The following is a 12464-nucleotide window of genomic DNA, read 5'->3' as shown; positions in this document are numbered from 1 at the left end:
TTTAGAATGAAGGTGAGGAAGTGGGGACATGATAGAAATGTATAGGATGTTGCATGGCTTGGAGAAAGTGCATGAAGAGTCCATATTTTTCTCCCTCATAACACTGGGACCTAATTAAGTGGAATGGTGGGAAATTCAGACAAAAAGAAAGTACCTCTTCACAGAGTGCATAGTTAAACTGACCTCCCCTCCACCAAGTCTGGCCTTAAAGGGAATTGGACAAAATATGGTGGAGACGGCTACCAGTGGATACTAGTCCTGACAGCTGTACCTGCCTCTGAACTCAAGCCACAGGGAAAGAGGGATAGGGGAAGGAGTTCATGTCCTGTTTGTGGACTTCCCATAGGCATATGATTGGACACTGAGGGACTGGACTTGATCTGATTCAGTCAGGCGCTACGTACGCTCTTATGAATGTCAACAACATTCGCTCACAGATTTTCCAGTCAAACAATGGGATGGATCAGTGGTTCACCAAAGAGTGTTGGATTTAGAACAGAAAGATCACAGTCCAAATCCACACTCAGCCTTGAAGCTCCTTGAATGACCATGGACCACCACTCATTCTAATTTACGTATCAGGATTACTCTGAGGAGAAAAGTTGACAACCACCAGTGCCTACAGCTTCTTGGAGTATGAGAGGGATTTGCAAGCTTCCCATTGAGGTGAGAGTGTTGAGGTTGCCTTTTCCAGAAACCACATGCTCTGCTGTTGAACAAAAGTATAGGAGCGGAGACCTAGTAGTAAGGGGGAAATGCATTCACAGACATATTCACTTCACGTGGACTTGGGTGAAGACTTAGCACTGAAAATAACTTCCAGGGATGACCCTTCTCTTAAAAGTAATGCCCTAGGAATATCCCCTCGGTGAGGACTGCCATCTTCCCCCACCCAGAGACTGCTGCTGCTGCTGCTGCTGCTGCTGCTGCTGCTACAGAAGCAAAGAGAACGACGAAGACTACTGCAGGGACCAGGTCCTTGGGCAGGCAGGCAAAGTGGGAACAGCTGCTGCCCCAGCTGGGTGTGGTCCAGCAGCTGAGGCAGCATTATAAAGCCTGCCTGTCTTCAGGGGTGAGACAAGGACGAGGGCCAGCCCTCCTGTGTTAACGTTATTTAAATGTTTTTAGGTGTTTCAAATAGTCTGTGGTGTTTTGAATTTTGTTTTTGTTTTTTTGTTTTTGTTGGGGGGGTGGGATGGACGTTTTGTTGGGGCTGGGGAATGGTTTAATTTTAGCATGATTGTAAATTATTATTATTGGTTGTTTGTTTGGTGTGTTGTTTTGTTTGTTTGTTTGTTTGTTTCTACTATTCTATTGGTTTGTTGTATGGTTTGTGTTCTGATCTGAAGGGGAGAAGGTCAGGGCTGCCTGGGGGCCCCAGCCAACAGAATGGCTGGGGCAAGTTCCACGGGGTGTGTGTATGTGTGGATGCACTGGGACACCCGATCTCAGTGATCATGGGCAGGAGGAAGAGCTACACTAAGACTAGACCATGTCATTACTGAGGAGGCAGGTTTGTCATTGTTTGAGGACTATCCCTGCCTCCAGGTCTGGGCTTGACCAGAAGGACACTGGAACACGACCTTAAGGTGCTGCTGTGCAATGCCAGGTCAATGATTCACATGACGGCTGTCATCCATGACTTGATTGTGGATGGAGGACTTGACCTGGCATATGTGACAGACACTTGGTTGGATGAAGCAGATGGGCCTGTTCTTGCCGCTGCTTGTCCACCAGGTTTCTCGTATGCACAGCCACCCAGATCATGTGGGTGGGGAGTGGTGGTTGCAGTTATTTTTAGGAAGTCACTAGCTTACACTAGGCCTCCTATTGGGAAGACCCAGTTTTTTGAGTGCATGTTCTGGAAGTTGGACAATAGGGGCAGTACAGGATTCCTTTGGGTGTACCAACCTCCCCGCTGCACCAAGGACTGCCTGTTTGAGCTGCTTCAAGTCGTGGCAGATGTTCCCATGGAGACATCTAGTTTGGTTGTCCTAAGGGATTTTAACATCAGTGCCAACACAACCTTACAAGGGGCCGCTCGGGACTTTGTGGAAAGCATGGCCTCCATGGGGCTGTCCCTGAATGAGTTTGGCCCAACTCATGGTCACGGACATGCCTGTGACCTGGTGTTCACCTCTATGGACTATGTAAAAGCGAAACAAAAGAAGTGCCATGGTCAGATCACTTCCTGGTGCAATTGGACTTCTCTGCATCTCTCTGCATCTCTTCGCCTCTGCAGGGAGGTAGGACCAATTGGGATTGTCCTTCCCCATCACTTAATGATCCAAATGGTTTCCAGAGAGTGGTAGGGGATGTTTTCTCCCATGTTGATGGCCTTTTAGCTGGTGGCCGGCTGGAATGTGGTTAACCAGGGCTATCAATTGTGTGGCTCTGAAGCATCCTCTCCGATTGCATGGAGCCTGGACAGCTCCATGGTTTTCCCTGGAGCTGAGGGTGATGAAACAATCACTGAGATGCCTAGAAAACTCATTCTGAAAATGGTGGCAGAAAACTCATTCTGAATCGGACCAAGTGGCGATAGCGATGGTGAAGAGGACCTTGTTCACCACCTCCATTGCATCTGCAGTAAACAGCAGCAGCAGACTCTTTCAGGTAATTTGCAATCTTACAGAACCACCTTTGCTATTGGGGCCTGGTAAGGACTCCCAAGATCTGCTGCAATGATTTTGCAAAGTTTTTTGCAGATAAAGTCGCTCAGATTTGGAAAGAGGTAGACTCCACCATGGGAGCAGGGCCGGGGCGGGAGAGTGCTAGAGTCCTGTCTAGTCAAGTTGCGTGTGATCTATTGCAGTCTGTTACCTCCAAATATGTGGACAGGCTGCTTAGACGTGTGAAACCGACCACCTGTCTCCTTGATCCTTGCGCATCCTGGCTCATGAAAGCGAACCAGGAAGGGCTGGGCGATGGGCTTCGCGGGGTGGTGAATGCTTTTCTCTGTGAAGGAGCCTTCCCAGACCCATTGAAATAGGCGGTTATTAAGCTACTACTTAAATATATATATATATATTTAGACCCAGCCAATATGACCAACTATCGCCCAATCTCAAATCTTCCATTCTTGGGCAAGGTGATTGAGCAGGTGGTTGCTGAACAACTCCAGGCACACCTGCAGGATGCGGACCGTTTGGATCCCTTCCAGTCGGGATTCAGGCCTCATCATGGGACTGAAACTGCCTAGGTTGCACTGGTCGATGAACTTCAGCAGGCTAGGGACAAGGGTGAAAGCTGTTTCCTAGTTCTGCTGGATCTTTCAGCGGCCTTTGATGCCATCGACCTTGACATCCTTCTGGACTGTCTTGAGGGGCTGGGAGCTGGGGGCACTGTTATACTTCCTCCTGGGCCGTGTTCAGAAAGGGGGGGGATGAGTGTTCAGACCTTTGGGCTCTCACTTGTGGGGTGCCTCAGGGCTCAGTCCTCTCCCCCATGCTTTTTAACATCTATATGTAGCCGCTGGGAGAGATAATCATATACCATATAACACCAGTCCCAGTATGTTCAAAGTGTTGGTGCGGACCTTTAAAGCCCTAAACAGCCTCGGCCCAGTATACCTGAAGGAGCGTCTCTGTCCACATCATCCAGCCCGAACACTGAGGTCCAGCTCTGAGGGCCTTCTGGTGGTTCCCTCACAGTGAGAAGCGAGATTACAGGCAGTGTTAGAAACTGAGATATGAAAGCCAGTGTGGTGTAGTGGTTAAGAGCGGTAGTCTCGTAATCTGGGGAACCGGGTTTGTGTCTCCGCTCCTCCGCATGCAGCTGCTGGCTGACCTTGGGCTAGTCACACTTCTTTGAAGTCTCTCAGCCCCACTCACCTCACAGAATGTTTGTTGTGGGGGAGGAAGGGAAAGGAGAATGTGAGCCGCTTTGAGACTCCTTAAAAGGAAGTGAAAGGCGGGATATCAAATCCAAACTCTTCTTCTTCTTCTTCTTCTTCTTCTTCTTCTTCTTCTTCTTCTTCTGTACAGTATGTAACCATTGCAAGCCTTTCTATCACATCACAAGGATTCTCTGCAATACTGCCAAATACAAATATTTCTTCCCAAATTTCCTAAGTGCATTTTTTTTTTATTAATTCAATTCCTTCTGAATATGTTATGACTTGCATCAGAAACTGATGTCATGGTTGTGTGGTTCTACACATGCTTAATTAGGCCTAAATTTGTGTATCAGAACATGGAACTGCAGCTTCAAACCTATAATCATTTGATTGATTATAGAAAGGGTTAAAAGGTTAACAGTAATGAAAGAATGAAAGAGATCAAGGATGGGGACTTCCGGGTTAGCGCGATCGACTAATGGTGGATTCCCTCTGAGCTCCGGAGGGAATCGGCTCCGTAGGATCGGGTCTTGCCGCTGCGGTGACCCTTAAAAATCACAGGCGGGGAAGCCTGTGAACCTGGTGACTCGGCGGGCACCATTTGCGCCCCCCGACCCGTGAAGGAGCCTTTTTAAAGGCTTTGGAACGGGAGACGGGGTGAGCGGCGCGGTGCTGTGAGTCGACTGCTTCTCCTACGGAGTGAAGCTGCATGCCATGGTCGGAGAGCGCTGACTTCTTCTTGTGAACAATTGGACTCTAAAGCAGCAACCCGTGAGTAGTACGGAAATTGGACTTTCAAAGGAAATTTTTTTGTTGAATTAGGCACGATCGGGGAAGGCGTAAACAGGAAGTCCGTCTCCCCGTCTTATAAATAATCTAAAGCAAGGACTAACTAGCTAAGGTCGAGAGGATTTTTTTCTTCTTATTGGGTAAAAGATATTAATTTCACGATTTGGCAGTTTAAGTAATTTTTACTGGAGGACAAGAGTCAATTTTTGGAGCTGAAGTGTTACCCCCCCCCCCGGACCCGGGAGTGATCCACGAGAAAGCCTGTTGGAGAGATATTGAAGAGCTTGACAGCTGTCAAATTAGCTGTCAAGACGGAAAAAGCGATCTTTGTTTTCTGTCTCTGCTGGATATATTTGTTACAATTTGGTTATATTTTGTTGAAAACAAGGAAGAACCGATACAAACTAACTTGATTTTTGGATTTGAACTGGATGGAATACTAAGTAACCAAAATCCCTCTAGAGGGGTTTTTGGAATATTATAAGAATGGCGGAAGGAGGGAAAACTCAAGCTAAATTGGACAGAATTTTCTTTCTCTTGGGAAAGTTACAAGGCCAAATTGATGTTTTGGCTACTAACGTTGCAACCCTGGACTTAACAGTAAACAAGTGCATTGAATTTGATAAGGACTTGATCCAGGAAGCTCATGCAGCTGGACAAGAGGAGAAAGTTGAGAACTTTGAGAGTGTGGAGAAAGAGACATATGTTGTTTCTGAGGAAAGGGAAGGAGGAGATGTGGTGTTGCAGATGACAAAGGAGAGCCAGAGTCCTGATATGATGGCTACAAAGGAAAATAAGAATTGGATGATGAAAACCTGGTCCAAATTGGAGACTGAAGAATGGAGAGATCTCTATATGTGGAGATCTGAAGATCTAAGGATTACAAATTTGACCAAGGTGAAAGCTGGAGCTTTGGGGACATTTGGATTTGAAAGGAGTAACAAACAAGATTTGGGCTCCACTTTTAAGTATGGTGGTCTGGCTGGAGGAAGCATTGTCCCTATTGGAGCATCTCCGAGATCTGGTGTTTAATATTAAGGACTATCAAAAAATCCGGCAGAGAGGAACTGAGAGACAATTAAGGGCCTCGGATGTGAGATCTCCAGGCTGATAGCAGACTAAGACTGATGGATATCTGTTGGGGATTGAAACCGGGAAAGGGGATGGGGTGGGGTTTGGGGATCCAAAGGGTGTATAAATATAATTTGTTTTTTTCCTTTTATTCTGTTTTGATATCAGTATGAAAAGTGGGGAATTCGTGGAAAGGAATTTGGGTCAACTTTAGAAAAAAGGATTTAAGAATGAGTATTGAGGTATAAATTTTGAGGTTTATAAGGTAAAATTGGTTTTTTAAAATGAATTAAGTATAAAAAGGTTAAAAACTGGGGATAAGAACTTGTTGAATTTACAATTCAAATGGGAATATAAGAAGGGGAGGTGTGGGGAAGTCAGGGAAAGATGTTATAGAAAATAAGGATTGCAAATTGTATATTTTTTAATTTTTCTTTTTCTTTTTGGTTTTTTAAAATGGAAAATTCCTAATAAATATTTATTTTTTAAAAAAAGAAAGAGATGAGCCTTTCACATCTCCCTTAAAAGGCGTGTTGTGAAGGGAATAAACATTGTATTAAATATTAAATTAAGTTATCTGGACAGGTGATATTTTGCAGGAGTGAGTTATAAATTATGGGCAGGCAGAATGGACATCTTGTTGCTTTCTGATCACAATTGCTGAGTTTTTCTCCCTATAAAGACATAAATGCTCCACATGTGTAGCCTGTCTGGATGGATGATTATGATCAGCTGAGGAGATCTTCTTGAGTATTGCACGTGTCCAAATGAAGTGAAAGTTTCCAAAAGAACAATATGCGCAAACTTGTGATCCACTTGGTTGAAAGCAGCCCCACCCATCATGTATGACAACCCAGCCACCCCTCCCCCTCCTTTTGGGTCTGGGTTTTGGGGGCTATGTTTTGTTCAGTATTCCAGAAAGTCATTGCACTGGGGACTCTGCCCTCTACCAGGTTTAGAGGCTACAGTGGCATCTATAGTGTGATTGCCCCCTTTCCCAAGTCCTGCCCATCTGCCTTCTATCCTTGCCCCAAGTTTACATTGTCTTCCAGCCATTTTCCATAGCAGTGAAGAAGGGGTGCAGCAATTTATATATTTAATCTCACATAATTGGATCAATAAAAGAAAAGTAGATGAACTGTCAAAGGTAGTTATCACACCCCTTTTATTCAGTAACTTCCTTTATGGGTTCTATACTGGTGTTACATCTGTTGAGCAAGGAGAGTGACATGCCTCAGCCGAAGGATAATCTGGACCACCCTCCGTGTTACTGAGCGAAGCCCAAGACCTGAACTCAGAACCACTGGCAGTCATCTTTGAGAATTCCTGGAGAACAGGCGAAGTCCCGGCAGACTGGAGGAGGGCAAATGTTGTCCCTATTTTCAAAAAGGGGAAAAGAGAGGACCCAAATAATTACCGCCCAGTCAGTCTGACATCAATACCAGGGAAGATTCTGGAGCAGATCATTAAGCAAACAGTCTGTGAGCACCTAGAAAGGAATGCTGTGATCACCAATAGTCAGCATGGATTTCTGAAAAATAAGTCATGTCAGACTAACCTGATCTCGTTTTTTGACAGAATTACAAGCCTGGTAGATGAAGGGAACGCAGTGGATGTAGCCTACCTTGATTTCAGCAAGGCATTTGACAAGGTGCCCCATGATATTCTTGTAAAGAAGCTGGTAAAATGCGGTCTTGACTATGCTACCACTCAGTGGATTTGTAACTGGCTGACTGACCGAACCCAAAGGGTGCTCATCAATGGTTCCTCTTCATCCTGGAGAAGAGTGACTAGTGGGGTGCCACAGGGTTCTGTCTTGGGCCCGGTCTTATTCAACATCTTTATCAACGACTTGGATGATGGACTCAAGGGCATCCTGATCAAATTTGCAGATGACACCAAACTGGGAGGGGTGGCTAACACCCCAGAGGACAGGATCACACTTCAAAACGACCTTGACAGATTAGAGAACTGGGCAAAAATAAACAAGATGAATTTTAACAGGGAGAAATGTAAAGTATTGCACTTGGGCAAAAAAAATGAGAGGCACAAATACAAGATGGGTGACACCTGGCTTGAGAGCAGTACATGTGAAAAGGATCTAGGAGTCTTGGTTGACCACAAACTTGACATGAGCCAACAGTGTGACGCGGCAGCTAAAAAAGCCAATGCAATTCTGGGCTGCATCAATAGGAGTATAGCATCTAGATCAAGGGAAGTAATAGTGCCACTGTATTCTGCTCTGGTCAGACCACACCTGGAGTACTGTGTCCAGTTCTGGGCACCACAATTCAAGAAGGACACTGACAAACTGGAACGTGTCCAGAGGAGGGCAACCAAAATGGTCAAAGGCCTGGAAACGATGCCTTATGAGGAACGGCTAAGGGAGCTGGGCATGTTTAGCCTGGAGAAGAGGAGGTTAAGGGGTGATATGATAGCCATGTTCAAATATATAAAAGGATGTCACATAGAGGAGGGAGAAAGGTTGTTTTCTGCTGCTCCGGAGAAGCGGACCCGGAGCAATGGATCCAAACTACAAGAAAGAAGATTCCACCTAAACATTAGGAAGAACTTCCTGACAGTAAGAGCTGTTCGACAGTGGAATTTGCTGCCAAGGAGTGTGGTGGAGTCTCCTACTTTGGAGGTCTTTAAGCAGAGGCTTGACAACCATATGTCAGGAGTGCTCTGATGGTGTTTCCTGCTTGGCAGGGGGTTGGACTCGATGGCCCTTGTGGTCTCTTCCAACTCTATGATTCTATGATTCTATGATTCTGACTGGATCTGAGGATGAGGAGGAGTCAGGATTCTCAGATCAGATGGCCTGGAGGTCATCCCTTGCTCAGCCTCAGAAGTGGACGCTGATTGGCCCCTGAGCCCCTGTGAGTGACAGCACCATAACCAGCAGGTGGAAACCCAACCAACAGCACCACCTCCGGGTTTGCGGTTTCTCTGTCAGATAGCTAGTTAAGCTTCAGCAAAGTTAAGGGAACCCTCCCCTAGCATTCAGCCCTCCTGGCTGTTCCCAGGCAATGAGGCTTCATGGTTTAAAAGGAGCCAGGCTCCCTGCAATGTCTCATTGTCTGCACAATTGTGGTGCAAGGTTGTGGGAGTTGTGTGGTGAGATGGAATTGCTCCTTCTTTTCTACTGTACAAGCAGCACACAGCCCCAGGAGTCATGGATGTTGGAATGTTTTCTGTCTGTTTCGCTTTGGCACCCTTTGTCAACTGTGGTGTCCCTTTGCTGCAAGGAATGGATGCAATGGCAACTGTGCTACACATACTTTACACTTGCACAAGTGGCTCCCTGGCATTGTGGGACAAGAGGATCAGGTTACTTTAGTGAGTAAAAAGGGGAACTAAGTGCTTTAAAAAAAATACCGCAACAAAATAATAAGAAATTGTTAGGGGTTGTGTCCAACGCGGTTATACTCGGAGCAAGCCCACTGAAAGTCATGAATTTAAGGTATTCATGCCCATTGGTTTAAATTTATCTATTTAACTATATATATATATATATATATACACTACTTGATTGAAATATAACCTCTAGGCTGTTTACAAAAAATATTAAAATTATCAATTAAGGATGGGTCTATTCTGAGTTGAACTTAGTTGGCTACAATTCATGGCTTTCAAAACATTGCAGAGCTGGACTTCTCTTGCTTCCTCTGCTTCTGAGCTGGGCTAGAGAATGTCTAGCATTGCACAAGATCCTTTGGAGCCCCAAACAGATGAAACAGAGAATTAATACAGACGCTGCCGTGACTCCCTGTCCCTCAAATTCCCTTTACAATGGCATCACATCCCTGCTCCCCTTTCAATGTATGGGCAGATGGGCAGAACAAGAAAACAAAGAAAATCAGTGGGTAGCAGGGTAAACAGGTACCACAAAGAAGCAATGGCAGAAAGGTTTCTAACTACGACAGAACCCTCTCCCCCAGAACTTGGAAAAGAGCCCAAGAGTCTTGGATACCGTCTTCCCTGGATCTTGTTGCAACATGTTTGAAAGTTACTATTTTATTTTACAGTGGTACCTCGGGTTACAGACGCTTCAGGTTACAGACTCCACTAACCCAGAAATAGTACCTCGAGTTAAGAACTTTGCTTCAGGATGAGAACATAAACTGTGCTCCAGCGGCGCGGCAGCAGCAGGAGGCCCCATTAGCTAAAGTGGTGCTTCAGGTTAAGAACAGTTTCAGGTTAAGGATGGACCTCCGGAATGAATTAAGTACTTAACCCGAGGTACCACTGTATTTATATACTGCCCTTCATCATAAGCTCTCAGGGGGGTTCAGATAATAAAACACAGGATAAAAACAAATAAATAAAGCAAAACAGCAAAACAATACCCCCCCCCCCAGACACATTTAAAAGGCTGTAGATTATTAACCAGCCATAGGCCTGGTTTTCACCTGGTGCCTAAAAAGATGTAATGAAGGCGCTAGGTGAACTTTCTGCCTTAAAGCATCCTGGATTGCTTAAACTAGAAGGCTAAAACTCGTACACCTGAGCTCCCCTTTTAAGCTGCAAAGAGATGCACTCTGCTGAGCTCACAAACATGAGGAAGGAAGGACAATATCTAGTAAACATATCCTCTTCTAGCCTCTATACACATCCCTACACATGACCCTCCCAATCCACGGAGAACCCCCAGAACAATACAAGGGCAGGGGGGAGAGGAAAAGGTGAGATTGTCCTGTAACAAGCAGAAATACTGAAGCTGGTGGAATAATCGTATTAGTGTGACAGTGAATTCCACACAGTATTTGGGAACTGAGCCGAGTGAAACAGCACCATCACACAACTGGCAAAGAGCAAGGAGAGAGCCTCTCAGCGTGACGGGCACATACACCAATGGTACCGTATTTTTCGCCCCATAAGACGCACTTTTTCCCCTCCAAAAATGAAGGGGAAATCGGGGTGCGTCTTATGGGGCGAATGCCTGCAAGCCTCGCGCGCCCGGCAGGAGGTCCCACCGGGTGCGCGAGGCTTGGGGCGGCAGCCTATTGCCCGAAGCAGGGGGAGCCCTCGGGAGGGCTCCCCCTGCTTCGGGCGAGTGTCTGCAAGCCTCGCGCACCCGGCAGGAGATCCCACCGGGTGCGCGAGGCTTGGGGCGGCAGCGGACTGCTTGCACGCACCTAGAAGCTTGGGGCGCGCTGAGCTCAGCACGCCCCAAGCTCCTGGTGTAGCGCAGCGATCCGCTAGCCCTGGGAGAGCTCCGCGGCTCTCCCAGGGCTAGCGGACTGCTTGCCAGCACGCAGAAGCTTGGGGCGCGCTGAGCTCCGCACGCCCCAAGCTCCTGGTGTAGCGCAGCGCACCTGGGGGGGAAATAATTTTTTCCCCCTTTGTTTCCCCCCCAAAAATCTAGGTGCGTCTTATGGGCCGGTGCGTCTTATGGGGCGAAAAATACGGTAACTCTCTGGTGTATGGGGTTGCCCAAGTGGTGCCCATCAGTATCTCCTACTGTATCCACAAAAGATCTCAGTATATATATATTCTCTCACAAATCTACAGTGCACAAAGGTCTGTTCTCCCTGCTCTGGTCAGCCTCTCCTCCACTCCTCTCATGCCACCTCAGCCCTGCCCACATTTCGTTGGCTGCCCCTCCTTCCATCTTGGCTGCTGATGTAGGTGCGTTTTCCTCACCAAGGTGTGGGCCTGCCTGTAACTTTTTGGGTGGGTGGGGGTCCCGTCTCTTTTACTGCTCTTTTAGATGTGGCAGCAGTTTTATGTTATGCCATTTTGTGAAAGACACCCACAGCGTTTTATCAAAAGTTCAAATGTGACCACTGGCCTTTAAAGGTTGCCAACCCCCTGCCCTAACAGGACTACCTGTTGCCTAGCCTCTCCTTCAAGAACCAGCCAGGCAGCCCCATTTCCATTTGGATGAATGCCAGGATCTGCTGGTTAATGTGCCAGCATCTCTCTCTCTTGGTCCCACACTTATGTCAGCAACACTCGCTTGCTTTATCATCACACCAGCATTAGTTGCGAGTGGGAGGGAGCAATACAGTAAGTGTTGTTTGTGATACTTCCTAGGATGGTATCCAAAGAACAGAAGCACAACTGGCAACAGTAGTGACTTTCATTAAGCAGTTGTAGTCACAGACACATGGGATTGCCAGACTTCATGTTCTAACTTTTATGTATGACAAAGCAAGAGACCCACTCTCCTCATCCTGCGGCTGCCCTTGTTCAGCTCCCTTGGCATGAAGTTCTGGAAGGCACAGCAGCCCAAGGAGAGAAGGAGTGGCTTTTATGGCTTTTGAGATACCAGAGATATTAGAAATATTGGTCAAATCCTTTGAAATGAAAAAGCCCATGATTACTTTTTAGAGATATTTGCTATCAGTAAATCAATTTGATATGCAGATTTCAAGAAATGAGTAGAACAAAGAATTTGAGGTTCCTATATTACCTAGACAGTGGAGAGTGTTTCAGCTTCTGTACCAAAGGTGTCTATGGATCTTACACAACAAAAAATATTTAGAATTTATTGGACTCCATTGCATTTATACAGAAAAGGACTGTCTAAAACACCATGCTGTTGGAGATGGCAGCCAAGGCTACTGCCACCATGTCAATTCTGTCAGTACCTTCCTGAGCTCAGCTGTCTTCTATTTCGGACAGAAGATAAAGACGCAGATCCTGCAACATTTGGAAGAGTCTCCAGGACACCCAGGCCTACTACTACAATAATAATAATAATAATAATAATAATAATAATAATAATAATAATTATACCCTGCCCATTTGGCTGGGTTTC

At 46.2% G+C, this 12464-nt stretch overlaps 1 protein-coding gene and 1 long non-coding RNA gene across 10 annotated transcripts in view; both read right to left on the bottom strand.

Moving 5' to 3' along the window:
- The window catches only part of RUNX2 (RUNX family transcription factor 2), a gene marked incomplete at its 5' end in the record, with an annotated part of 245008 nt that overhangs the window by 170016 nt on the left and 62528 nt on the right, over positions 1 to 12464 (bottom strand). The window lies entirely within an intron of this gene.
- On the bottom strand, positions 6847 to 10553 carry LOC309528437. The gene is made up of 2 exons (XR_014217743.1): positions 8475 to 10553; positions 6847 to 6991 (listed from the first exon to the last, which is right to left on the bottom strand). It is a non-coding gene; the product is annotated as an uncharacterized lncRNA (long non-coding RNA).

This window comes from Podarcis vaucheri, assembly GCF_965113315.1.
Source record: "Podarcis vaucheri genome assembly, chromosome: 3".
Lineage (NCBI taxonomy): Eukaryota > Metazoa > Chordata > Lepidosauria > Squamata > Lacertidae > Podarcis > Podarcis vaucheri.
Note: the sequence above shows the minus strand (reverse complement) of the source record. Positions and strands in the feature narration are given on the sequence as shown.